Source organism: Hyperolius riggenbachi, chromosome 6, assembly GCF_040937935.1.
Source record: "Hyperolius riggenbachi isolate aHypRig1 chromosome 6, aHypRig1.pri, whole genome shotgun sequence".
Taxonomy (NCBI): Eukaryota; Metazoa; Chordata; class Amphibia; order Anura; family Hyperoliidae; genus Hyperolius; species Hyperolius riggenbachi.
This window is the reverse complement of record NC_090651.1, coordinates 131896718-131923230: the sequence shown is the minus strand read 5'-3', so window position 1 is coordinate 131923230 and position 26513 is coordinate 131896718. Positions and strand designations below refer to the sequence as shown.

Genomic DNA, 26513 nt, shown 5'->3' with positions numbered 1-26513 from the left:
GGGATCGCAAAAGGCAAAATCGCAATCGCCTATGGAGTGTGATTGCATTTTTACCAAGCAATTGTGGCTCCATGTTGCAGTGATTACGTTTTTCGAGTCTCATTCCACAGAATGAGAACGGCACTCTAACTGCCACTGAAATGTTGCACGCAGTGCACCTTTGCGATATAAGCACACTTCAGGCACTGCAAGGATTTACCACAGTGCTTTGCTGAATACTGGCTATCAGCAAAGAGCAGAAACGCTCCCCACCAAAAGCACACCAAGTGTGAACTGGCCCTTGAGAGAATGTGATTGGTGCCTAACACAAGAGGTCCCTAATTAGTTGATCTCCCTCTAAGATAGTTTATTATATTCTTTTTTGGCAGAGTACTTTGGCTAATCCAATTGGCTAAAAGTAAATCACATTTTGGCCAATAGGATTGTAAGACGGCCCACCATGGCAAGGTAGACTCTTAGGGCGGGTTGGGGGAAGGGAGTGTGAGAGGTATTGTGGATAGCGGTTTTGAAGAGGGATAAGGGGGATAGGTGGCCATCATGGGTACCACTCTTACACCCCCAAGTGAAAAGTCTGGAAACACGATGACCACCTGATAAATAATTGGGATCCATCTGGATCCCTTTAGGCCTGGTTCAACATTGGGATCGCAAAAGGCAAATCGCAATCGCCTACGGAGTGTGATTGCATTTTTACCAAGCAATTGTGGCTCCATGTTGCAGTGATTACGTTTTTCGAGTCTCATTCCACAGAATGAGAACGGCACTCTAACTGCCACTGAAATGTTGCACGCAGTGCACCTTTGCGATATAAGCACACTTCAGGCACTGCAAGGATTTACCACAGTGCTTTGCTGAATACCGGCTACCAGCAAAGAGCAGAAACGCTCCCCACCAAAAGCACACCAAGTGTGAACTGGCCCTTGAGAGAATTTGATTGGTGCCTAACACAAGAGGTCCCTAATTAGTTGATCTCCCTCTAAGATAGTTTATTATATGCTTTTTTTGGCAGAGTACTTTGGCTAATCCAGTTGGCTAAAAGTAAATCACATTTTGGCCAATAGGATTGTAAGCCGGCCCACCATGGCAAGGTAGACTCTTAGGGGGAGTTGGGGGAAGGGAGTGTGAGAGGTATTGGGGATGGCGGTTTTGAAAAAGGATAAGGGGGATAGGTGGTCATCATGGGTACCACTCTTACACCCCCAAGTGAAAAGTCTGGAAACACGATGACCACCTGATAAATAATTGGGATTCATCTGGTTCCCTTTAGGCCTGGTTCAACATTGGGATCGCAAAAGGCAAATCGCAATCGCCTATGGAGTGTGATTGCATTTTTACCAAGCAATTGTGGCTCCATGTTGCAGTGATTACGTTTTTCGAGTCTCATTCCACAGAATGAGAACGGCACTCTAACTGCCACTGAAATGTTGCACGCTGTGCACCTTTGCGATATAAGCACACTTCAGGCACTGCAAGGATTTACCACAGTGCTTTGCTGAATACCGGCTATCAGCAAAGAGCAGAAACGCTCCCCACCAAAAGCACACCAAGTGTGAACTGGCCCTTGAGAGAATTTGATTGGTGATTACAAATTGTTGCAACCTGCAGTGTAGAACTCAGGGGCATATTTAAAATGATTTAAATATACCCCCAAGTTCTACTTATGGCCTCCTCCTCCCCACAGCCATACCAATCCTCACCAAAAAGTTACAAAACACAGAGGCGCAAACAAAACAAAAAAGATGCAGGCCGACAATCGTAATTCTGGAAAATACCAATTGCACTAGCAAAAACCCGGCAATGCAATATACATGTTCATGGCCTTGCTGTTGCTATTGGCGAAATGGGCACGATACACTTTTTGAATATAAACATGCCTAATACAAGAGGTCTGTAATTAGTTGATCTCCCTCTAAGATAGTTTATTATATTCTTTTTTGGCAGAGTACTTTGGCTAATCCAATTGGCTAAAAGTAAATCACATTTTGGCCAATAGGATTGTAAGACGGCCCACCATGGCAAGGTAGACTCTTAGGGCGGGTTGGGGGAAGGGAGTGTGAGAGGTATTGTGGATAGCGGTTTTGAAGAGGGATAAGGGGGATAGGTGGCCATCATGGGTACCACTCTTACACCCCCAAGTGAAAAGTCTGGAAACACGATGACCACCTGATAAATAATTGGGATCCATCTGGATCCCTTTAGGCCTGGTTCAACATTGGGATCGCAAAAGGCAAATCGCAATCGCCTACGGAGTGTGATTGCATTTTTACCAAGTAATTGTGGCTCCATGTTGCAGTGATTACTTTTTTCGAGTCTCATTCCACAGAATGAGAACGGCACTCTAACTGCCACTGAAATGTTGCACGCAGTGCACCTTTGCGATATAAGCACACTTCAGGCACTGCAAGGATTTACCACAATGCTTTGCTGAATACCGGCTATCAGCAAAGAGCAGAAACGCTCCCCACCAAAAGCACACCAAGTGTGAACTGGCCCTTGAGAGAATTTGATTGGTGCCTAACACAAGAGGTCCCTAATTAGTTGATCTCCCTCTAAGATAGTTTATTATATTATTTTTTGGCAGAGTACTTTGGCTAATCCAATTGGCTAAAAGTAAATCACATTTTGGCCAATAGGATTGTAAGCCGGCCCACCATGGCAAGGTAGACTCTTAGGGCGGGTTGGGGGAAGGGAGTGTGAGAGGTATTGGGGATGGCGGTTTTGAAGAGGGATAAGGGGGATAGGTGGCCATCATGGGTACCACTCTTACACCCCCAAGTGAAAAGTCTGGAAACACGATGACCACCTGATATATAATTGGGATCCATCTGGTTCCCTTTAGGCCTGGTTCAACATTGGGATCGCAAAAGGCAAATCGCAATCGCCTATGGAGTGTGATTGCATTTTTACCAAGCAATTGTGGCTCCATGTTGCAGTGATTACGTTTTTCGAGTCTCATTCCACAGAATGAGAACAGCACTCTGTCACTGAAATGTTGCACGCAGTGCACCTTTGCGATATAAGCACACTTCAGGCACTGCAAGGATTTACCACAGTGCTTTGCTGAATACCGGCTATCAGCAAAGAGCAGAAACGCTCCCCACCAAAAGCACACCAAGTGTGAACTGGCCCTTGAGAGAATTTGATTGGTGATTACAAATTGTTGCAACCTGCAGTGTAGAACTCAGGGGCATATTTAAAATGATTTAAATATACCCCCAAGTTCTACTTATGGCCTCCTCCTCCCCACAGCCATACCAATCCTCACCCAAAAGTTACAAAGCACAGAAGCGCAAACAAAACAAAAAAGATGCAGGCCGACAATCGTAATTCTGGAAAATACCAATTGCACTAGCAAAAACCCGGCAATGCAATATACATGTTCATGGCCTTGCTGTTGCTATTGGCAAAATGGGCACGATACACTTTTTGAATATAAACATGCCTAATACAAGAGGTCCCTAATTAGTTGATCTCCCTCTAAGATAGTTTATTATATTATTTTTTGGCAGAGTACTTTGGCTAATCCAATTGGCTAAAAGTAAATCACATTTTGGCCAATAGGATTGTAAGCCGGCCCACCATGGCAAGGTAGACTCTTAGGGCGGGTTGGGGGAAGGGAGTGTGAGAGGTATTGGGGATGGCGGTTTTGAAGAGGGATAAGGGGGATAGGTGGCCATCATGGGTACCACTCTTACACCCCCAAGTGAAAAGTCTGGAAACACGATGACCACCTGATATATAATTGGGATCCATCTGGATCCCTTTAGGCCTGGTTCAACATTGGGATCGCAAAAGGCAAATTGAAATCGCCAATGGAGTATGATTGCATTTTTACCAAGCAATTGTGGCTCCATGTTGCAGTGATTACGTTTTTCGAGTCTCATTCCACAGAATGAGAACGGCACTCTAACTGCCACTGAAATGTTGCACGCTGTGCATCTTTGCGATATAAGCACACTTCAGGCACTGCAAGGATTTACCACAGTGCTTTGCTGAATACCGGCTATCAGCAAAGAGCAGAAACGCTCCCCACCAAAAGCTCACACTAAGTGTGAACTGGCCCTTGAGAGAATTTGATTGGTGATTACAAATTGTTGCAACCTGCAGTGTAGAACTCAGGGGCATATTTAAAATGATTTAAATATACCCCCAAGTTCTACTTATGGCCTCCTCCTCCCCACAGCCATACCAATCCTCACCCAAAAGTTACAAAGCACAGAAGCGCAAACAAAACAAAAAAGATGCAGGCCGACAATCGTAATTCTGGAAAATACCAATTGCACTAGCAAAAACCCGGCAATGCAATATACATGTTCATGGCCTTGCTGTTGCTATTGGCAAAATGGGCACGATACACTTTTTGAATATAAACATGCCTAATACAAGAGGTCCATAATTAGTTGATCTCCCTCTAAGATAGTTTATTATATTCTTTTTTGGCAGAGTACTTTGGCTAATCCAATTGGCTAAAAGTAAATCACATTTTGGCCAATAGGATTGTAAGCCGGCCCACCATGGCAAGGTAGACTCTTAGGGCGGGTTGGGGGAAGGGAGTGTGAGAGGTATTGGGGATGGCGGTTTTGAAGAGGGATAAGGGGGATAGGTGGCCATGAAGGGTACCACTCTTACACCCCCAAGTGAAAAGTCTGGAAACACGATGACCACCTGATAAATAATTGGGATCCATCTGGATCCCTTTAGGCCTGGTTCAACATTGGGATCGCAAAAGGCAAATCGCAATCGCCTATGGAGTGTGATTGCATTTTTACCAAGCAATTGTGGCTCCATGTTGCAGTGATTACGTTTTTCGAGTCTCATTCCACAGAATGAGAACAGCACTCTAACTGTCACTGAAATGTTGCACGCAGTGCACCTTTGCGATATAAGCACACTTCAGGCACTGCAAGGATTTACCACAGTGCTTTGCTGAATACCGGCTATCAGCAAAGAGCAGAAACGCTCCCCACCAAAAGCACACCAAGTGTGAACTGGCCCTTGAGAGAATTTGATTGGTGATTACAAATTGTTGCAACCTGCAGTGTAGAACTCAGGGGCATATTTAAAATGATTTAAATATACCCCCAAGTTCTACTTATGGCCTCCTCCTCCCCACAGCCATACCAATCCTCACCCAAAAGTTACAAAGCACAGAAACGCAAACAAAACAAAAAAGATGCAGGCCGACAATCGTAATTCTGGAAAATACCAATTGCACTAGCAAAAACCCGGCAATGCAATATACATGTTCATGGCCTTGCTGTTGCTATTGGAAAATGGGCACGATACACTTTTTGAATATAAACATGCCTAATACAAGAGGTCCGTAATTAGTTGATCTCCCTCTAAGATAGTTTATTATATTCTTTTTTGGCAGAGTACTTTGGCTAATCCAATTGGCTAAAAGTAAATCACATTTTGGCTAATAGGATTGTAAGCCGGCCCACCATGGCAAGGTAGACTCTTAGGGCGGGTTGGGGGAAGGGAGTGTGAGAGGTATTGGGGATGGCGGTTTTGAAGAGGGATAAGGGGGATAGGTGGCCATCATGGGTACCACTCTTACACCCCCAAGTGAAAAGTCTGGAAACACGATGACCACCTGATAAATAATTGGGATCCATCTGGATCCCTTTAGGCCTGGTTCAACATTGGGATCGCAAAAGGCAAATCGCAATCGCCTATGGAGTGTGATTGCATTTTTACCAAGCAATTGTGGCTCCATGTTGCAGTGATTACGTTTTTCGAGTCTCATTCCACAGAATGAGAACGGCACTCTAACTGCCACTGAAATGTTGCACGCAGTGCACCTTTGCGATATAAGCACACTTCAGGCACTGCAAGGATTTACCACAGTGCTTTGCTGAATACCGGCTATCAGCAAAGAGCAGAAACGCTCCCCACCAAAAGCACACCAAGTGTGACCTGGCCCTTGAGAGAATTTGATTGGTGCCTAACACAAGAGGTCCCTAATTAGTTGATCTCCCTCTAAGATAGTTTATTATATTCTTTTTTGGCAGAGTACTTTGGCTAATCCAATTGGCTAAAAGTAAATCACATTTTGGCCAATAGGATTGTAAGCCGGCCCACCATGGCAAGGTAGACTCTTAGGGGGGGTTGGGGGAAGGGAGTGTGAGAGGTATTGGGGATGGCGGTTTTGAAAAAGGATAAGGGGATAGGTGGTCATCATGGGTACCACTCTTACACCCCCAAGTGAAAAGTCTGGAAACACGATGACCACTTGATAAATAATTGGGATCCATCTGGTTCCCTTTAGGCCTGGTTCAACATTGGGATCACAAAAGGCACTCTAACTGCCACTGAAATGTTGCACGCAGTGCACCTTTGCGATATAAGCACACTTCAGGCACTGCAAGGATTTACCACAGTGCTTTGCTGAATACCGGCTATCAGCAAAAAGCAGAAACGCTCCCCACCAAAAGCACACCAAGTGTGAACTGGCCCTTTAGAGAATTTGATTGGTGATTACAAATTGTTGCAACCTGCAGTGTAGAACTCAGGGGCATATTTAAAATGATTTACATATACCCCCAAGTTCTACGTATGGCCTCCTCCTCCTCCCCACAGCCATACCAATCCTCACCAAAAAGTTACAAAGCACAAAAGCGCAAACAAAACAAAAAAGATGCAGGCCGACAATCGTAATTCTGGAAAATACCAATTGCACTAGCAAAAACCCGGCAATGCAATTTACATGCTCATGGCCTTGCTGTTGCTATTGGCAAAATGGGCACGATACACTTTTTGAATATAAACATGCCTAATACAAGAGGTCCCTAATTAGTTGATCTCCCTCTAAGATAGTTTATTATATTCTTTTTTGGCAGAGTACTTTGGCTAATCCAATTGGCTAAAAGTAAATCACATTTTGGCCAATAGGATTGTAAGCCGGCCCACCATGGCAAGGTAGACTCTTAGGGCGGGTTGGGGGAAGGGAGTGTGAGAGGTATTGGGGATGGCAGTTTTAAAGAGAGATAAGAGGGGTAGGTGGCCATCATGGGTACCACTCTTACACCCCCAAGTGAAAAGTCTGGAAACACGATGACCACCTGATAAAGAAATTGAGATCCATCTGGTTCCCTTTAGGCCTGGTTCAACATTGGGATCGCAAAAGGCAAATCGCAATCGCCTATGGAGTGTGATTGCATTTTTACCAAGCAATTGTGGCTCCATGTTGCAGTGATTACGTTTTTCGAGTCTCATTCCACAGAATGAGAACGGCACTCTAACTGCCACTGAAATGTTGCACGCAGTGCACCTTTGCGATATAAGCACACTTCAGGTACTGCAAGGATTTACCACAGTGCTTTGCTGAATACCGGCTATCAGCAAAGGGCAGAAACGCTCCCCACCAAAAGCACACCAAGTGTGAACTGGCCCTTGAGAGAATTTGATTGTTGCCTAACACAAGAGATCCCTAATTAGTTGATCCCCCTCTAAGATAGTTTATTATATGCTTTTTTTGGCAGAGTACTTTGGCTAATCCAATTGGCTAAAAGTAAATTACATTTTGGCCAATAGGATTGTAAGCCGGCCCACCATGGCAAGGTAGACTCTTAGGGTGGGTTGGGGGAAGGGAGTGTGAGAGGTATTGGGGATGGCGGTTTTGAAGAGGGATAAGGGGGATAGGTGGTCATCATGGGTAGCACTCTTACACCCTCAAGTGAAAAGTCTGAAAACACGATGACCACCTGATAAATAATTGGGATCCATCTGGTTCCCTTTAGGCCTGGTTCAACATTGGGATCGCAAAAGGCAAATCGCAATTGCCTATGGAGTGTGATTGCATTTTTACCAAGCAATTGTGGCTCCATGTTGCAGTGATTACGTTTTTCGAGTCTCATTCCACAGAATGAGAACGGCACTCTAACTGCCACTGAAATGTTGCACGCAGTGCACCTTTGCGATATAAGCACACTTCAGGCACTGCAAGGATTTACCACAGTGCTTTGCTGAATACCGGCTATCAGCAAAGAGCAGAAACGCTCCCCACCAAAAGCACACCAAGTGTGAACTGGCCCTTGAGAGAATTTGATTGGTTATTACAAATTGTTGCAACCTGCAGTGTAGAACTCTGGGGCAAATTTAATATGATTTAAATATACAGCCAAGTTCTACTTATGGCCTTCTCCTCCCAACAGCCATACCAATCCTCACCAAAAAGTTACAAAGCACAGAAGCGCAAACAAAACAAAAAAGATGCAGGCCGACAATCGTAATTCTGGAAAATACCAATTGCACTAGCAAAAACCCGGCAATGCAATATACATGTTCATGGCCTTGCTGTTGCTATTGGCAAAATGGGCACGATACACTTTTTGAATATAAACATGCCTAATACAAGAGGTCCGTAATTAGTTGATCTCCCTCTAAGATAGTTTATTATATTCTTTTTTGGCAGAGTATTTTGGCTAATCCAATTGGCTAAAAGTAAATCACATTTTGGCCAATAGGATTGTAAGCCGGCCCACCATGGCAAGGTAGACTCTTAGGGCGGGTTGGGGGAAGGTAGTGTGAGAGGTATTGGGGATGGCGGTTTTTAAGAGGAATAAGGGGGATAGGTGGTCATCATGGGTACCACTCTTACACCCCCAAGTAAAAAGTCTGGAAACACGATGACCACCTGATAAATAATTGGGATCCATCTGGTTCCCTTTAGGCCTGGTTCAACATTGGGATCGCAAAACGCAAATCGCAATCGCCTATGGAGTGTGATTGCATTTTTACCAAGCAATTGTGGCTCCATGTTGCAGTGATTACTTTTTTTCGAGTCTCATTCCACAGAATGAGAACGGCACTCTAACTGCCACTGAAATGTTGCATGCAGTGCACCTTTGCAATATAAGCACACTTCAGGCACTGCAACGATTTACCACAGTGCTTTGCTGAATACCGGCTATCAGCAAAGAGCAAAAATGCTCCCCACCGAAAGCACACCAAGTGTGAACTGGCCCTTGAGAGAATTTGATTGGTGCCTAATACAAGAGGTCCCTAATTAGTTGATCTCCCTCTAAGTTAGTTTATTATATTCTTTTTTGGCAGAGTACTTTGGCTAATTCAATTGGCTAAAAGTAAATCACATTTTGGCCAATAGGATTGTAAGCCGGCCCACCATGGCAAGGTAGACTCTTAGGGCGGGTTGGGGAAAGGAGTGTGAGAGGTATTGGGGATGGCGGTTTTTAAGAGGAATAAGGGGGATAGGTGGTCATCATGGGTACCACTCTTACACCCCCAAGTGAAAAGTCTGGAAACACGATGACCACCTGATAAATAATTGGGATCCACATGGTTCCCTTTAGGCCTAGTTCAACATTGGGATCGCAAAAGGCAAATCGCAATCGTCTATGGAGTGTGCTTGCATTTTTACCAAGCAATTGTGGCTCCATGTTGCAGTGATTACATTTTTTGAGTCTCATTCTACAGAATGAGAACGGCACTCTAACTGCCACCTTTGCGATATAAGCACACTTCCGGCACTGCAAGGATTTACCACAGTGCTTTGCTGAATACCGGCTATCAGCAAAGAGCAGAAACGCTCTACACCAAAAGTACTTCAAGTGTGAACTGGCCCTTGAGAGAATTTGATTGGTGCCTAATACAAAAGATCCCTAATTAGTTGATCTCCCTCTAAGATAGTTTATTATATTTTTTTGGCAGAGTACTTTGACTAATCCAAATGGCTAAAAGTAAATCACATTGTGGCCAATAGGATTGTAAGCCGGCCCACCATGGCAAGGTAGACTCTTAGGGCGGGTTGGGGGAAGGGAGTGTGAGAAGTATTGGGGATGGCGGTTTTTAAGAGGAATAAGGGGGATAGGTGGTCATCATGGGTACCACTCTTACACCCCCAAGTAAAAAGTCTGGAAACACGATGACCACCTGATAAATAATTGGGATCTATCTGGTTCCCTTTAGGCCTGGTTCAACATTGGGATCGCAAAAGGCAAATCGCAATCGCCTATGGAGTGTGATTGCATTTTTACCAAGCAATTGTGGCTCCATGTTGCAGTGATTACGTTTTTCGAGTCTCATTCCACAGAATGAGAACGGCACTCTAACTGCCACTGAAATGTTGCACGCAGTGCACCTTTGCGATATAAGCACACTTCAGGCACTGCAAGGATTTACTACAGTGCTTTGCTGAATACCGGCTATCAGCAAAGAGCAGAAACGCTCCCCACCAAAAGCACACCAAGTGTGAACTGGCTCTTGAGAGAATTTGATTGGTGATTACAAATTGTTGCAACCTGCAGTGTAGAACTCAGGGGCATATTTAAAATGATTTAAATATACCCCCAAGTTCTACTTATGGCCTCCACCTCCCCACAGCCATACCAATCCTCACCAAAAAGTTACAAAGCACAGAAGCGCAAACAAAACAAAAAAGATGCAGGCCGACAATCGTAATTCTGGAAAATACCAATCGCACTAGCAAAAACCTGGCAATGCAATTTACATGTTCATGGCCTTGCTGTTGCTATTGGCAAAATGGGCACGATACACTTTTTGAATATAAACATGCCTAATACAAGAGGTCCCTAATTAGTTGATCTCCCTCTAAGATAGTTTATCATATTCTTTTTTTTGGCAGAGTACTTTGGCTAATCCAATTGGCTAAAAGTAAATCACATTTTGGCCAATAGGATTGTAAGCCGGCCCACCATGGCAAGGTAGACTCTAAGGGCGGGTTGGGGGAAGGGAGTGTGAGAGGTATTGGGGATGGTGGTTTTGAAGAGGGATAAGGGGGATAGGTGGTCATCATGGGTACCACTCTTACACCCCAAGTGAAAAGTCTGGAAACACGATGACCACCTGATAAATAATTGGGATCCAACTGGTTCCCTTTAGGCCTGGTTCAACATTGGGATCGCAAAACGCAAATCGCAATCGCCTGTGGAGTGTGATTGCATTTTTACCAAGCAATTGTGGCTCCATGTTGCAGTGATTACGTTTTTGGAGTCTCATTCCACAGAATGAGAACGGCACTCTAACTGCCACTGAAATGTTGCACGCTGTGCACCTTTGCGATATAAGCACACTTCAGGCACTGCAAGGATTTACCACAGTGCTTTGCTGAATACCGGCTATCAGCAAAGAGCAGAAACGCTCCCCACCAAAAGCACACCAAGTGTGAACTGGCCCTTGAGAGAATTTGATTGGTGATTACAAATTGTTGCAACCTGCAGTGTAGAACTCAGGGGCATATTTAAAATGATTTAAATATACCCCCAAGTTCTACTTATGGCCTCCTCCTCCCCACAGCCATACCAATCCTCACCAAAAAGTTACAAAACACAGAGGCGCAAACAAAACAAAAAAGATGCAGGCCGACAATCGTAATTCTGGAAAATACCAATTGCACTAGCAAAAACCCGGCAATGCAATATACCTGTTCATGGCCTTGCTGTTGCTATTGGCAAAATGGGCACGATACACTTTTTGAATATAAACATGCCTAATACAAGAGGTCCGTAATTAGTTGATCTCCCTCTAAGATAGTTTATTATATTCTTTTTTGGCAGAGTACTTTGACTAATCCAATTGGCTAAAAGTAAATCACATTTTGGCCAATAGGATTGTAAGCCGGCCCACCATGGCAAGGTAGACTCTTAGGGCGGGTTGGGGGAAGGGAGTGTGAGAGGTATTGGGGATGGCGGTTTTGAAGAGGGATAAGGGGGATAGGTGGTCATCATGGGTACCACTCTTACACCCCCAAGTGAAAAGTCTGGAAACACGATGACCACCTGATAAATAATTGGGATCCATCTGGATCCCTTTAGGCCTGGTTAAACATTGGGATCGCAAAAGGCAAATCGCAATCGCCTATGGAGTGTGATTGCATTTTTATCAAGCAATTGTGGCTCCATGTTGCAGTGATTACGTTTTTCGAGTCTCATTCCACAGAATGAGAACGGCACTCTAACTGCCACTGAAATGTTGCACGCTGTGCACCTTTGCGATATAAGCACACTTCAGGCACTGCAAGGATTTACCACAGTGCTTTGCTGAATACCGGCTATCAGCAAAGAGCAGAAACGCTCCCCACCAAAAGCACACCAAGTGTGAATTGGCCCTTGAGAGAATTTGATTGGTGATTACAAATTGTTGCAACCTGCAGTGTAGAACTCAGGGGCATATTTAAAATGATTTAAATATACCCCCAAGTTCTACTTATGGCCTCCTCCTCCCCACAGCCATACCAATCCTCACCAAAAAGTTACAAAGCACAGAAGCGCAAACAAAACAAAAAAGATGCAGGCCGACAATCGTAATTCTGGAAAATACCAATTGCACTAGCAAAAACCCGGCAATGCAATATACATGTTCATGGCCTTGCTGTTGCTATTGGCAAAATGGGCACGATGCACTTTTTGAATATAAACATGCCTAATACAAGAGGTCCGTAATTAGTTGATCTCCCTCTAAGATAGTTTATTATATTCTTTTCTGGCAGAGTACTTTGGCTAATCCAATTGGCTAAAAGTAAATTACATTTTGGCCAATAGGATTGTAAGCCGGCCCACCATGGCAAGGGAGACTCTTAGGGCGGGTTGGGGGAAGGGAGTGTGAGAGGTATTGGGGATGGCGGTTTTGAAGAGGGATAAGGGGGATAGGTGGCCATTATGGGTACCACTCTTACACCCCCAAGTGAAAAGTCTGGAAACACGATGACCACCTGATAAATAATTGGGATCCATCTGGATCCCTTTAGGCCTGGTTCAACATTGGGATCGCAAAAGGCAAATCGCAATCGCCTATGGAGTGTGATTGCATTTTTACCAAGCAATTGTGGCTCCATGTTGCAGTGATTACGTTTTTCGAGTCTCATTCCACAGAATGAGAACGGCACTCTAACTGCCACTGAAATGTTGCACGCAGTGCACCTTTGCGATATAAGCACACTTCAGGCACTGCAAGGATTTACCACAGTGCTTTGATGAATACAGGCTATCAGCAAAGAGCAGAAACGCTCCCCACCAAAAGCACACCAAGTGTGAACTGGCCCTTGAGAGAATTTGATTGGTGCCTAACACAAGAGGTCCCTAATTAGTTGATCTCCCTCTAAGATAGTTTATTATATGCTTTTTTTGGCAGAGTACTTTGGCTAATCCAATTGGCTAAAAGTAAATCAGATTTTGGCCAATAGGATTGTAAGCCGGCCCACCATGGCAAGGTAGACTCTTAGGGTGGGTTGGGGGAAGGGAGTGTGAGAGGTATTGGGGATGGCGGTTTTGAAGAGGGATAAGGGGGATAGGTGGTCATCATGGGTACCACTCTTACACCCCCAAGTGAAAAGTCTGGAAACACGATGACCACCTGATAAATAATTGGGATCCATCTGGTTCCCTTTAGGCCTGGTTCAACATTGGGATCGCAAAAGGCAAATCGCAATCGCCTATGGAGTGTGATTGCATTTTTACCAAGCAATTGTGGCTCCATGTTGCAGTGATTACGTTTTTCGAGTCTCATTCCACAGAATGAGATCGGCACTCTAACTGCCACTGAAATGTTGCACGCTGTGCACCTTTGCGATATAAGCACACTTCAGGCACTGCAAGGATTTACCACAGTGCTTTGCTGAATACCGGCTATCAGCAAAGAGCAGAAACGCTCCCCACCAAAAGCACACCAAGTGTGAACTGGCCCTTGAGAGAATTTGATTGGTGATTACAAATTGTTGCAACCTGCAGTGTAGAACTCAGGGGCATATTTAAAATGATTTAAATATACCCCCAAGTTCTACTTATGGCCTCCTCCTCCCCACAGCCATACCAATCCTCACCCAAAAGTTACAAAGCACAGAAGCGCAAACAAAACAAAAAAGATGCAGGCCGACAATCGTAATTCTGGAAAATACCAATTGCACTAGCAAAAACCCGGCAATGCAATATACATGTTCATGGCCTTGCTGTTGCTATTGGCAAAATGGGCACGATACACTTTTTGAATATAAACATGCCTAATACAAGAGGTCCCTAATTAGTTGATCTCCCTCTAAGATAGTTTATTATATTATTTTTTGGCAGAGTACTTTGGCTAATCCAATTGGCTAAAAGTAAATCACATTTTGGCCAATAGGATTGTAAGCCGGCCCACCATGGCAAGGTAGACTCTTAGGGCGGGTTGGGGGAAGGGAGTGTGAGAGGTATTGGGGATGGCGGTTTTGAAGAGGGATAAGGGGGATAGGTGGCCATCATGGGTACCACTCTTACACCCCCAAGTGAAAAGTCTGGAAACACGATGACCACCTGATATATAATTGGGATCCATCTGGATCCCTTTAGGCCTGGTTCAACATTGGGATCGCAAAAGGCAAATTGAAATCGCCAATGGAGTATGATTGCATTTTTACCAAGCAATTGTGGCTCCATGTTGCAGTGATTACGTTTTTCGAGTCTCATTCCACAGAATGAGAACAGCACTCTGTCACTGAAATGTTGCACGCAGTGCACCTTTGCGATATAAGCACACTTCAGGCACTGCAAGGATTTACCACAGTGCTTTGCTGAATACCGGCTATCAGCAAAGAGCAGAAACGCTCCCCACCAAAAGCACACCAAGTGTGAAATGGCCCTTGAGAGAATTTGATTGGTGATTACAAATTGTTGCAACCTGCAGTGTAGAACTCAGGGGCATATTTAAAATGATTTAAATATACCTCCAAGTTCTTCTTATGGCCTCCTCCTCCCCACAGCCATACCAATCCTCACCAAAAAGTTACAAAGCACAGAAGCGCAAACAAAACAAAAAAGATGCAGGCCGACAATCGTAATTCTGGAAAACACCAATTGCACTAGCAAAAACCCGGCAATGCAATATACATGTTCATGGCCTTGCTGTTGCTATTGGCAAAATGGGCACGATACACTTTTTGAATATAAACATGCCTAATACAAGAGGTCCCTAATTAGTTGATCTCCCTCTAAGATAGTTTATTATATTCTTTTTTGGCAGAGTACTTTGGCTAATCCAATTGGCTAAAAGTAAATCACATTTTGGCCAATAGGATTGTAAGCCGGCCCACCATGGCAAGGTAGACTCTTAGGGGGGGTTGGGGGAAGGGAGTGTGAGAGGTATTGGGGATGGCGGTTTTGAAGAGGGATAAGGGGGATAGGTGGTCATCATGGGTACCACTCTTACACCCCCAAGTGAAAAGTCTGGAAACACGATGACCACCTGATAAATAATTGGGATCCATCTGGTTCCCTTTAGGCCTGGTTCAACATTGGGATCGCAAAAGGCAAATCGCAATCGCCTATGGAGTGTGATTGCATTTTTACCAAGCAATTGTGGCTCCATGTTGCAGTAATTACGTTTTTCGAGTCTCATTCCACAGAATGAGAACGGCACTCTAACTGCCACTGAAATGTTGCACGCTGTGGATCTTTGCGATATAAGCACACTTCAGGCACTGCAAGGATTTACCACAGTGCTTTGCTGAATACCGGCTATCAGCAAAGAGCAAAAACGCTCCCCACCAAAAGCACACCAAGTGTGAACTGGCCCTTGAGAGAATTTGATTGGTGATTACAAATTGTTGCAACCTGCAGTGTAGAACTCAGGGGCATATTTAAAATGATTTAAATATACCCCCAAGTTCTACTTATGGCCTCCTCCTCCCCACAGCCATACCAATCCTCACCCAAAAGTTACAAAGCACAGAAGCGCAAACAAAACAAAAAAGATGCAGGCCGACAATCGTAATTCTGGAAAAAACCAATTGCACTAGCAAAAACCCGGCAATGCAATATACATGTTCATGGCCTTGCTGTTGCTATTGGCAAAATGAGCACGATACACTTTTTGAATATAAACATGCCTAATACAAGAGGTCCATAATTAGTTGATCTCCCTCTAAGATAGTTTATTATATTCTTTTTTGGCAGAGTACTTTGGCTAATCCAATTGGCTAAAAGTAAATCACATTTTGGCCAATAGGATTGTAAGCCGGCCCACCATGGCAAGGTAGACTCTTAGGGCGGGTTGGGGGAAGGGAGTGTGAGAGGTATTGGGGATGGCGGTTTTGAAGAGGGATAAGGGGGATAGGTGGCCATCATGGGTACCACTCTTACACCCCCAAGTGAAAAGTCTGGAAACACGATGACCACCTGATAAATAATTGGGATCCATCTGGATCCCTTTAGGCCTGGTTCAACATTGGGATCGCAAAAGGCAAATCGCAATCGCCTATGGAGTGTGATTGCATTTTTACCAAGCAATTGTGGCTCCATGTTGCAGTGATTACGTTTTTCGAGTCTCATTCCACAGAATGAGAACGGCACTCTAACTGCCACTGAAATGTTGCACGCAGTGCACCTTTGCGATATAAGCACACTTCAGGCACTGCAAGGATTTACCACAGTGCTTTGCTGAATACCGGCTATCAGCAAAGAGCAGAAACGCTCCCCACCAAAAGCACACCAAGTGTGAACTGGCCCTTGAGAGAATTTGATTGGTGCCTAACACAAGAGGTCCCTAATTAGTTGATCTCCCTCTAAGATAGTTTATTATATTCTTTTTTGGCAGAGTACTTTGGCTAATCCAATTGGCTAAAAGTAAATCACATTTTGGCCAATAGGATTGTAAGCCGGCCCACCATGGCAAGGTAGACTCTTAGGGTGGGTTGGGGGAAGGGAGTGTGAGAGGTATTGGGGATGGCGGTTTTGAAGAGGGATAAGGGGGATAGGTGGTCATCATGGGTAGCACTCTTACACCCTCAAGTGAAAAGTCTGAAAACACGATGACCACCTGATAAATAATTGGGATCCATCTGGTTCCCTTTAGGCCTGGTTCAACATTGGGATCGCAAAAGGCAAATCGCAATTGCCTATGGAGTGTGATTGCATTTTTACCAAGCAATTGTGGCTCCATGTTGCAGTGATTACGTTTTTCGAGTCTCATTCCACAGAATGAGAACGGCACTCTAACTGCCACTGAAATGTTGCACGCAGTGCACCTTTGCGATATAAGCACACTTCAGGCACTGCAAGGATTTACCACAGTGCTTTGCTGAATACCGGCTATCAGCAAAGAGCAGAAACGCTCCCCACCAAAAGCACACCAAGCGTGAACTGGCCCTTGAGAGAATTTGATTGGTTATTACAAATTGTTGCAACCTGCAGTGTAGAACTCTGGGGCAAATTTAATATGATTTAAATATACCGCCAAGTTCTACTTATGGCCTTCTCCTCCCAACAGCCATACCAATCCTCACCAAAAAGTTACAAAGCACAGAAGCGCAAACAAAACAAAAAAGATGCAGGCCGACAATCGTAATTCTGGAAAATACCAATTGCACTAGCAAAAACCCGGCAATGCAATATACATGTTCATGGCCTTGCTGTTGCTATTGGCAAAATGGGCACGATACACTTTTTGAATATAAACATGCCTAATACAAGAGGTCCGTAATTAGTTGATCTCCCTCTAAGATAGTTTATTATATTCTTTTTTGGCAGAGTATTTTGGCTAATCCAATTGGCTAAAAGTAAATCACATTTTGGCCAATAGGATTGTAAGCCGGCCCACCATGGCAAGGTAGACTCTTAGGGCGGGTTGGGGGAAGGTAGTGTGAGAGGTATTGGGGATGGCGGTTTTTAAGAGGAATAAGGGGGATAGGTGGTCATCATGGGTACCACTCTTACACCCCCAAGTAAAAAGTCTGGAAACACGATGACCACCTGATAAATAATTGGGATCCATCTGGTTCCCTTTAGGCCTGGTTCAACATTGGGATCGCAAAACGCAAATCGCAATCGCCTATAGAGTGTGATTGCATTTTTACCAAGCAATTGTGGCTCCATGTTGCAGTGATTACTTTTTTTCGAGTCTCATTCCACAGAATGAGAACGGCACTCTAACTGCCACTGAAATGTTGCATGCAGTGCACCTTTGCAATATAAGCACACTTCAGGCACTGCAACGATTTACCACAGTGCTTTGCTGAATACCGGCTATCAGCAAAGAGCAAAAATGCTCCCCACCGAAAGCACACCAAGTGTGAACTGGCCCTTGAGAGAATTTGATTGGTGCCTAATACAAAAGATCCCTAATTAGTTGATCTCCCTCTAAGATAGTTTATTATATTTTTTTGGCAGAGTACTTTGACTAATCCAAATGGCTAAAAGTAAATCATATTGTGGCCAATAGGATTGTAAGCCGGCCCACCATGGCAAGGTAGACTCTTAGGGCGGGTTGGGGGAAGGGAGTGTGAGAAGTATTGGGGATGGCGGTTTTTAAGAGGAATAAGGGGGATAGGTGGTCATCATGGGTACCACTCTTACACCCCCAAGTAAAAAGTCTGGAAACACGATGACCACCTGATAAATAATTGGGATCTATCTGGTTCCCTTTAGGCCTGGTTCAACATTGGGATCGCAAAAGGCAAATCGCAATCGCCTATGGAGTGTGATTGCATTTTTACCAAGCAATTGTGGCTCCATGTTGCAGTGATTACGTTTTTCGAGTCTCATTCCACAGAATGAGAACGGCACCAAGTGTGAACTGGCTCTTGAGAGAATTTGATTGGTGATTACAAATTGTTGCAACCTGCAGTGTAGAACTCAGGGGCATATTTAAAATGATTTAAATATACCCCCAAGTTCTACTTATGGCCTCCTCCTCCCCACAGCCATACCAATCCTGACTTTTAGGGTGGGTTGGGGAAAGGAGTGTGAGAGGTATTGGGGATGGCGGTTTTTAAGAGGAATAAGGGGGATAGGTGGTCATCATGGGTACCACTCTTATACCCTCAAGTGAAAAGTCAGGAAACACGATGACCACCTGATAAATAATTGGGATCCATCTGGTTCCCTTTAGGCCTAGTTCAACATTGGGATCGCAAAAGGCAAATCACAATCGACTATGAAGTGTGATTGCATTTTTACTAGGGATGGGACGAATCCACAATTTCTTCGAATCCGAATCCGAATCTATAAAGGTTCTTGAATATCTCGAACCTTTCGAATCCCGAATCTAACGAATCCTGCACATAAGAATTGTGCGATCTGTGGTATAGTTGCCCGCAGTATAGGTACCCAGGCATAGGTAGCAAGGTAAAGGTGCCTTCAGTATAGCTAGCTAGGTATGGGTGCCTTCAATATGGGTAGCTTTCAGTACAGGTAGCAAGGTATAGGGGCCTTCAGTATAGGTAGCAAGGTATAGGGGCCCTAAGTATAGGTAGCAGGGTATATGGGCCTTCAGTATAGGTAGCAGGGTATGTGGGCCTTCAGTATAGGTAGCAGGGTATATGGGCCTTCAGTATAGGTAGCAGGGTATATGGGCCTTCAGTATAGGTAGCAGGGTATATGGGCCTTCAGTATAGGTAGCAGGGTATATGGGCCTTTAGTATACGTAGCAGGGTATATGGGCCTTTAGTATAGGTAGCAGGGTATATGGGCCTTCAGTATAGGTAGCAGGGTATATGGGCCTTCAGTATAGGTAGCAGGGTATATGGGCCTTCAGTATAGGTAGCAGGGTATATGGGCCTTCAGTATTGGTAGTTAACTAGGTATAGGGGCCTTCAGTATAGGTAGGTAGGTAAAGGGACCTTCAGTATAGGTATATAGGGTATAGGGCCTTAAGTATAGGTAGGTATGTAGGTAGGTATAGGGGCCTTTAGGTAGGTAGGTATAGGGGCCTTTAGGTAGGTAGGTTTAGGGGCCTTTAGGTAGGTAGGTAAAGGGACCTTCAGTATAGGTAGGTATGTAGGTAGGTAGGTATAGGGGCCTTTAGGTAGGTGGGTAGGTAGGTGTAGGGGCCTGTAGGTAGGTAGGTGGGTATAGGGGCCTTTAGGTAGGTAGGTGTAGGGGCCTTTAGGTAGGTGTAGGGGCCTGTAGGTAGGTAGGTGTAGGGGCCTTTAGGTAGGTAGGTAGGTAGATATAGGGGCCTTTACGTAGGTAGGTAGGTAGGTAGGGGGGCCTGTAGGTAGGTAGATGGGTGGGTAGGTATAGGGGCCTTTAGGTAGGTAGGTAGGTGGGTAGGTAGGTATAGGGGCCTGTAGGTGGGTAGGTAGGTATAGGGGCCTGTAGGTAGGTATAGGGGCCTTTAGGTAGGTAGGTATAGGGGCCTTTAGGTAGGTAGGTATAGGGGCCTTTAGGTAGGTAGGTATAGGGGCCTGTAGGTGGGTAGGTATAGGGGCCTGTAGGTGGGTAGGTAGGTATAGGGGCCTGTAGGTAGGTAGGTAGATGTATAGGTAGGTATACGGGACTTTAGGTAGGTAGGTAGGTATAGGGGCCTTTAGGTAGGTAGGTAGGTAGGTAGGTAGGAATAGGGGCCTGTAGGTGGGTAGGTAGGTAGGTAGGTATAGGGGCTTGTAGGTGGGTAGGTAGGTATAGGGGCCTGTAGGTATGTATAGGGGCCTGTAGGTAGGTATAGGGGCCTCCCATGCCTCCTCCGCTCACCGCCAACCCCCCTCCCCGGCCTCCTCCGCCCCCCCCGTGCCTCCTCCGCTCCCCCCCGTGCCTCCTCCGCCCCCCCGTGCCCCCTCCGCTCCCCCCCCCCCGTGCCCCCTCCGCTCCCCCCCGTGCCTACTCCGCTCACCCCTGCATGAATATCTACTCACCTGTCCGTGGACGCAGAGCGGCAGACCTCTTCGATACTTCTCTGTTCCCTCTAGTGGCCGGACCGGCTCTTACTGATGACATCATTGTAAGAGCCGGTCACTAGGGGGAACCAGGAAGTCGGCGAGAGGTCTGCCGCTCTGTGCGCTCCGCTCAGGTGAGTTGATGCAGGCGAACGGAGGAGGCGCGGGGGGGTCGGAGAAGGTCGGGGGAGGACGAGTGCGGGCAGGGGGAGCGGCGTATGCGGCGATGCAGCGTCGGGATTCGGCGGATTCGGAAAGTGAAAAATGGCGTCGGGATTCGAATCCACGAATCTCGAATATTTCCCAATATTCGAGGGATTCGTGGATTCGCCGGATTCGTCGTCCCACCCCTAATTTTTACCAAGCAATTGTGGCTCCATGTTGCAGTGATTACATTTTTTGAGTCTCATTCCACAGAATGAGAACGGCACTCTAACTGCCACTGAAATGTTGCACGCAGTGCACCTTTGCGATATAAGCACACTTCAGGCACTGCAAGGATTTACCACAGTGCTTTGCTGAATACCGGCTATCAGCAAAGAGCAGAAACACTCCCCACCAAAAGCACACCAAGCACCAAAAAATTACTGTGTGCGGTACAAAGTAAGTAAAAACATGGGGTGTATTGTAATACAGAAAAATGTATACACCAAATATAAACACACTGGCTCAAAATACAGACTTGGTAGACAAAATAATTACAGTGACAAATGTTACATGATGAATAAAATGTATAACACATTTCAAGACACAAAATGATGACAGAGCCTTGTCCTTGTGAGCTTACAATCTATGGGAATTGGGGGGATGGGGTAGTAAACAACATGTATACCAAGAGGTGATGTGTTTTTAGGTTTCCAAGTGAGGAGCACAACTTGGCCAAAGACTGATGTGGGAGTGGCCTAAGTTGGAGTGTGTATGCTTGTTGGAAAATGTATCTATCAAGTGTGATGCTTTTTCAGGACCATATACTAGCACAGAGTAATAATTCATAGCAGCAATTCATAGCTGTTGCATAAAATAACTGGAGAATTATTGCCATCCTGTCATCCTATAAATTGTAACACCAGATTACTATCAAGTGTGACCATGTTTCAGGGCCGTATACAGTCACGCTCTGTCAGTCAGTTGTAAATGGTGGTGAGAAATGACTTTTGGGTACCTCTCCCATTTGTAGAGCTGCAGGACTGTCTTACAGGATGTATTCTCTGCAGAATCCTGCACCCAGCCTCCAGTACTGCAGAGGTTAGCCAGGTCTAGTTGCACTCAGTATAGGTAGCCAGCTATAAATCCCCCCAGTATAGGTAGCCAGGCATAGGTGCCCCCAGTATAGGTAGCCAGGCATAGGTGCCTCAGTATAGGTAGCCAGCTATAGGTGGCCTCAGTATAGGTTAGCCAGTTATAGGTCCCCTCAGTATAGGTTAGCCAGGTAGGTGCCTCCAGTATAGCTATGCAGTATAGTTGCCCCAGTATAGGTTAGATAGGCAGGTGTCCCCGCTATAGGTTAGATAGGTAGGTAACCCCCGTATAGGTTAGCTAGGTGGGTGCCTCCAATATAGGTAGCCAGAAGAGTTGCCCCCAGTATAGGCTAGCTAGGTAGGTGCCCGCAGTATAGACTAGATAGGTAGGTGCCCCCAGTATAGGTTAGATAGGTAGCTGCCCCAATATAGGTTAGATAGGTAGCTGCCCCCAATGTATGTTAGATAGGTAGGTACCAGCAATATAGGTTAGATAGGTAGCTGCCCCCAGTATAGGTTAGATAGGTAGGTGCCCCCAGTACAGGTTAGCTAGGTGGGTGCCTCCAATATAGGTAGCCAGAATAGTTGCCCACCGTATAGGCTAGGTGCCCCCAGCATAGGTTAGCTAGGTAGGTGCCCACAGTATAGGCTAGATAGGTAGGTGCCACCAGTATGTTAGATAGGTAGCTGCCCCATTATAGGTTAGATAGGTAGGTGCCCCCAGTATAGGCTAGATAGGTACAGTAGGTGCCCCCAGTACAGGTTAGATAGGTAGGTGCCACCAGTATAAGTTAGATTGGTAGGTGTCCCAAGTATAGGTTAGATAGGTAGGAGCCCCCAGTACAGGTTAGATAGGTAGCTGCCCCCGTATAGGTTAGATAGGCGGGTATGACAAAAAGGTTAGTCAGGAGCCTCATATACAACGTATCAAAAATATTTATTATTCCAAAAGCATAGTGTGAACAAACCCCCCACCCCATTTAATGCCATAAAAATGGCTGCAGTTCCCATAGAGGATGGTAGGACTAGCGCTAGATAAATTTGGAGTGCACTCCTATTATTCAAGCATAAGCAACAGTTACCAATAGCATATTCCTTCGGGGCCCCCTTTATGTAAACTCAGGATGCTATTAATCCTCTATAGGTATCCGGGTCATGTGCCATATGTCACGGATAGTGTATGATGAACAGACTTCAGCCTCTTACTTTAACTCCCCTTTTTATATGCAGAGCATACCCAGCAATTTTTCTAAGCAGACCGGCACTCGCCGGGACTCACCTGTCCTTTTGTATAAGCGTATTACGCTATAATGGCGGGTACTTCCAGCATTAGCAACGTCCATATGCCAGGTTCCCTTGCGTGCCACTCTCTGCCGCCGTCCGTTTATGTGCACCGGCTACTTCTGCCGTTCGGGCGGTTTGAAGCAGGACCCAGAACGCTGAGGAGAGAGAGCGAGGCCATACACAGAGATCCGTCACAAGATTGCAGCCTCACATGACGCGTTTAACCCGGCATCGGGTTTCTTCACACAGGTAGGTACCTTCAATATAGGCTAGATAGGTAGCTGACCCCAGTATAGGTTAGATCGGTAGGTACCAGCAATATAGGTTAGATAGGTAGCTGCCCCCAGTATAGGTTAAGGTTAGATAGGTAGGTGCTTGTAGTGTAGGTTAGATAGGTAGATGCCTCCCAGTATAGGCTAGATAGGTAGGTACCCGAGTATAGGCTATATAGGTAGGTACCCCCAGTATAGGCTAGATAGGTAGGTACCCCCAGTATAGGTTAGATAGGTAGGTGCCCCCAATATAGGCTAGATAGGTAGGTGCCCCCAGTATAGGCTAGATAGGTACGTGCCCCCAGTATAGGCTAGATAGGTACGTGCCCCCAGTATAGGCTAGATAGGTCGGTGCTGCTAATATAGGTTAGATAGGTAGGTACCCCCAGTATATGCTAGATAGGTAGGTGCCCCCAGTTTAGGTTAGATAGGTAGGTACACCCAGTATAGGTTAGATAGGTAGGTGCCCCCAGTATTGGCTAGATAGGTAGCTGTCCCCGTATAGGTTTGATAGGTAGGTTCCCCCCGTATAGGCTAGATAGGTAGGTGCCTCCAGTATAGGTGATATAGGTAGGTGCCCCCAGTATAGGTTAGATAGGTAGGTGCCCCCAGTATAGGTTAGATAGGTAGGTACCCCAGTATAGGCTAGATAGGTAGGTGTCCCCAGTATAGGCTAGATAGGTAGCTGCCCCCATATAGCCTAGATAGGTAGGTTCTCCCCATATAGGTTAGATAGGTAGGTACCCCCAGTATAGGCTAGATAGGTAGGTGCCCCCAGTATCGGCTAGATAGGTAGGTCATAATGGAGGGGGGAGTCAACCGAGGGGAGAGCGACCCGACCTCTCCCTTCCTCTCCCCGGCCGCCCTCCGTGCTCCCCCTCCGATACAGAGTAAAGCGCAGCAGGAAGCAATGTAGAGAGCAACTCACCTGCCTGCGTTCTAATCGCAGGTCACTAGCCGCTGGTCTCCTCCTCTGCATAGCCGCTTATACACACTATACTTCCTGCTAAACAGGTACCCCCAAACAGGAAGTATAGTGTGTATAAGCGGCTATGCAGAGGAGGAGACCAGCGGCTAGTGACCGGCGATTGGAACTCAGGCAGGTGAGTTGCTCTGTACATTGCTTCCTGCTGCGCTTTACTCTGCATCGGAAGGGGAGCACGGAGGGCGGCATGGGAGAAGAAGGGAGGGAGAGGTCAGGCCGCTCTCCCCACAGCTGCAGCTCCCTCTCCATCACTGCCACCTCCCCTCCCTCAGAGGTCAGGGCGGCTGCATGGCCCTACAAAACGGGCCTGATCGTGACTCTATGGAAGGAGTTAATAAGCCTGATGTAGAGAATATAACCTTGTGAGACAATCATAAACATAAAGAAAAAGGAACATTAATAAGCATATATAAGATGGAACAAAATAGGACACAACTATGTAAATAAAACTGTTCCCCATTGTAGAATGGAATCTCCACTTTCACACATATCATACATGATCAGATAATGACTCAGATGCTTCCAGCTAGTTGTTATGCCTGGTACATACACACCATGCAATTTCCCATCAGATAGACAGGTCCAATCGATGATTTCTGACAGGTCCTATCTGATTTCTCATCATTTTTCTGATGCATTTTTTGTAGAAGTTTTTGGAAAGTCCATTGGAAAAAAGATCTGAAATCAGATCGGACCTATTGGAAATTATCGTTTTGATCCGTCTATCTGAAGGAAATTGCATGGTGTGCCCCAGGCATAACACCTATAGGATGTAGTCTTCCCAGTGAGTAAATCCTGCTACACACTTTCAATTATCTTTGGCCAATCACTACCTAACCTTACCGACTCCATGCACTATGTGAGCCAACAGATATTGGATTTAATGAGCAGATTGTGTAGGTAAACAATCATACTACATATAGGCCAGTGTTCTCCCCAGGCTCTTTTGGTGAGCACCCGACTGTCATCGGCTCATCTCCTCCTCTACTGTAGGCAGAGAAGCGCCGGCCCTGCATTCTGTCATATCACCCCACCCTGCTACTTTTTCATGCCACCCGGCTGGAAAAATTTTCTGGGGAGAACACTGTAGGCTAGGTTCACACTTGGTCTGTTAACGTATCTGTGGCTCCGTTTTCTGGCCAGATCAAAACTGTAGCCACGGATACCAGTGTTAAAGATAGCAGCTCTCTTCACCCATAAAAAAGCGGATCTGTCTGCGTTCAGGGGGGCCCGTTTTTAAAACCTGAATGAATAGTCCGGATTTGCAACATTTTCAAGGACCCCGAATACACGGAGGGGTAGTGAAAATCAATCCGAAAACGGATCCCCCGCTACACAGGCAGTTTTGGACACAGAAACTGATCCGTTTTTGTGTCACAGTCTGTGGGTGAGAGGGGGCCACCATGCTAGAGGGGGAAGCAGCCATGAAGGGGGTGGCAATTGGCAGCACCCCCCCCTCACCTGGGTCCCCCACCCCCGCTCTCCCTCCAGCAAGTTTCAAAAATGTATATGTAGCAAGCGCGAGCACGGAACTTACTTCCTTACGTCCCACTGCTGCTGCTTCACTTCCTGTAATGCTGTCCAAGGAACAACAGAGAACGGCATTACAGGAAGTGACGCGGCAGCGGTGGAACGCAAGGAAGTAAGTTCCAGGGCTGTGGAGTCGGTACAAGAATCTTCCGACTCCAACTCCGACTCCTCAGTTTATGAAAACACGACTCCAACTCCGGGTACCCAAAATGGCCCCGGCTCTGACTCCACAGCCTTGGTAAGTTCCCTGCATGCCGCTTGCTACATTAGATTCATTTTAAATGATTTCAATTTTTGAAACTAGCTGGAGGGAGAGCGGGGGACCCAGGGGAGGGGGGGGAACAACCCACCACCCCGCTGACGTTTCCACGGACTGGAAACATCTCCTGTGGCTACACCTTAGCCTCCGTTTTGTTTAGAAAAAAAAAAAAAGATCCGTTTAAAACGGATTTGATCCTGAACGGACAAGTGTGGACCTAGCCATAGGTGGTATAATTGGTCAGTTATTGGCCAATCATAATTGAAAGTGTGTACCAGGCTTAAGAAACTAGTCCTTCATTCTAGTGGTAGCTCATGCCTACTCCGTTAGGTGGGTTCATATCTGA

At 45.8% G+C, this 26513-nt stretch overlaps 1 protein-coding gene across 1 annotated transcript in view; it reads right to left on the bottom strand.

Moving 5' to 3' along the window:
* Nucleotides 1–26513, bottom strand: part of UAP1 (UDP-N-acetylglucosamine pyrophosphorylase 1) — a 257215-nt gene that overhangs the window by 227039 nt on the left and 3663 nt on the right. Inside the window, exon 2 of the mRNA XM_068239943.1 lies at nucleotides 23117–23276. The gene's annotated coding sequence lies outside the window, so the exon portion shown is untranslated. The remainder of the gene's footprint in view (nucleotides 1–23116; nucleotides 23277–26513) is intronic.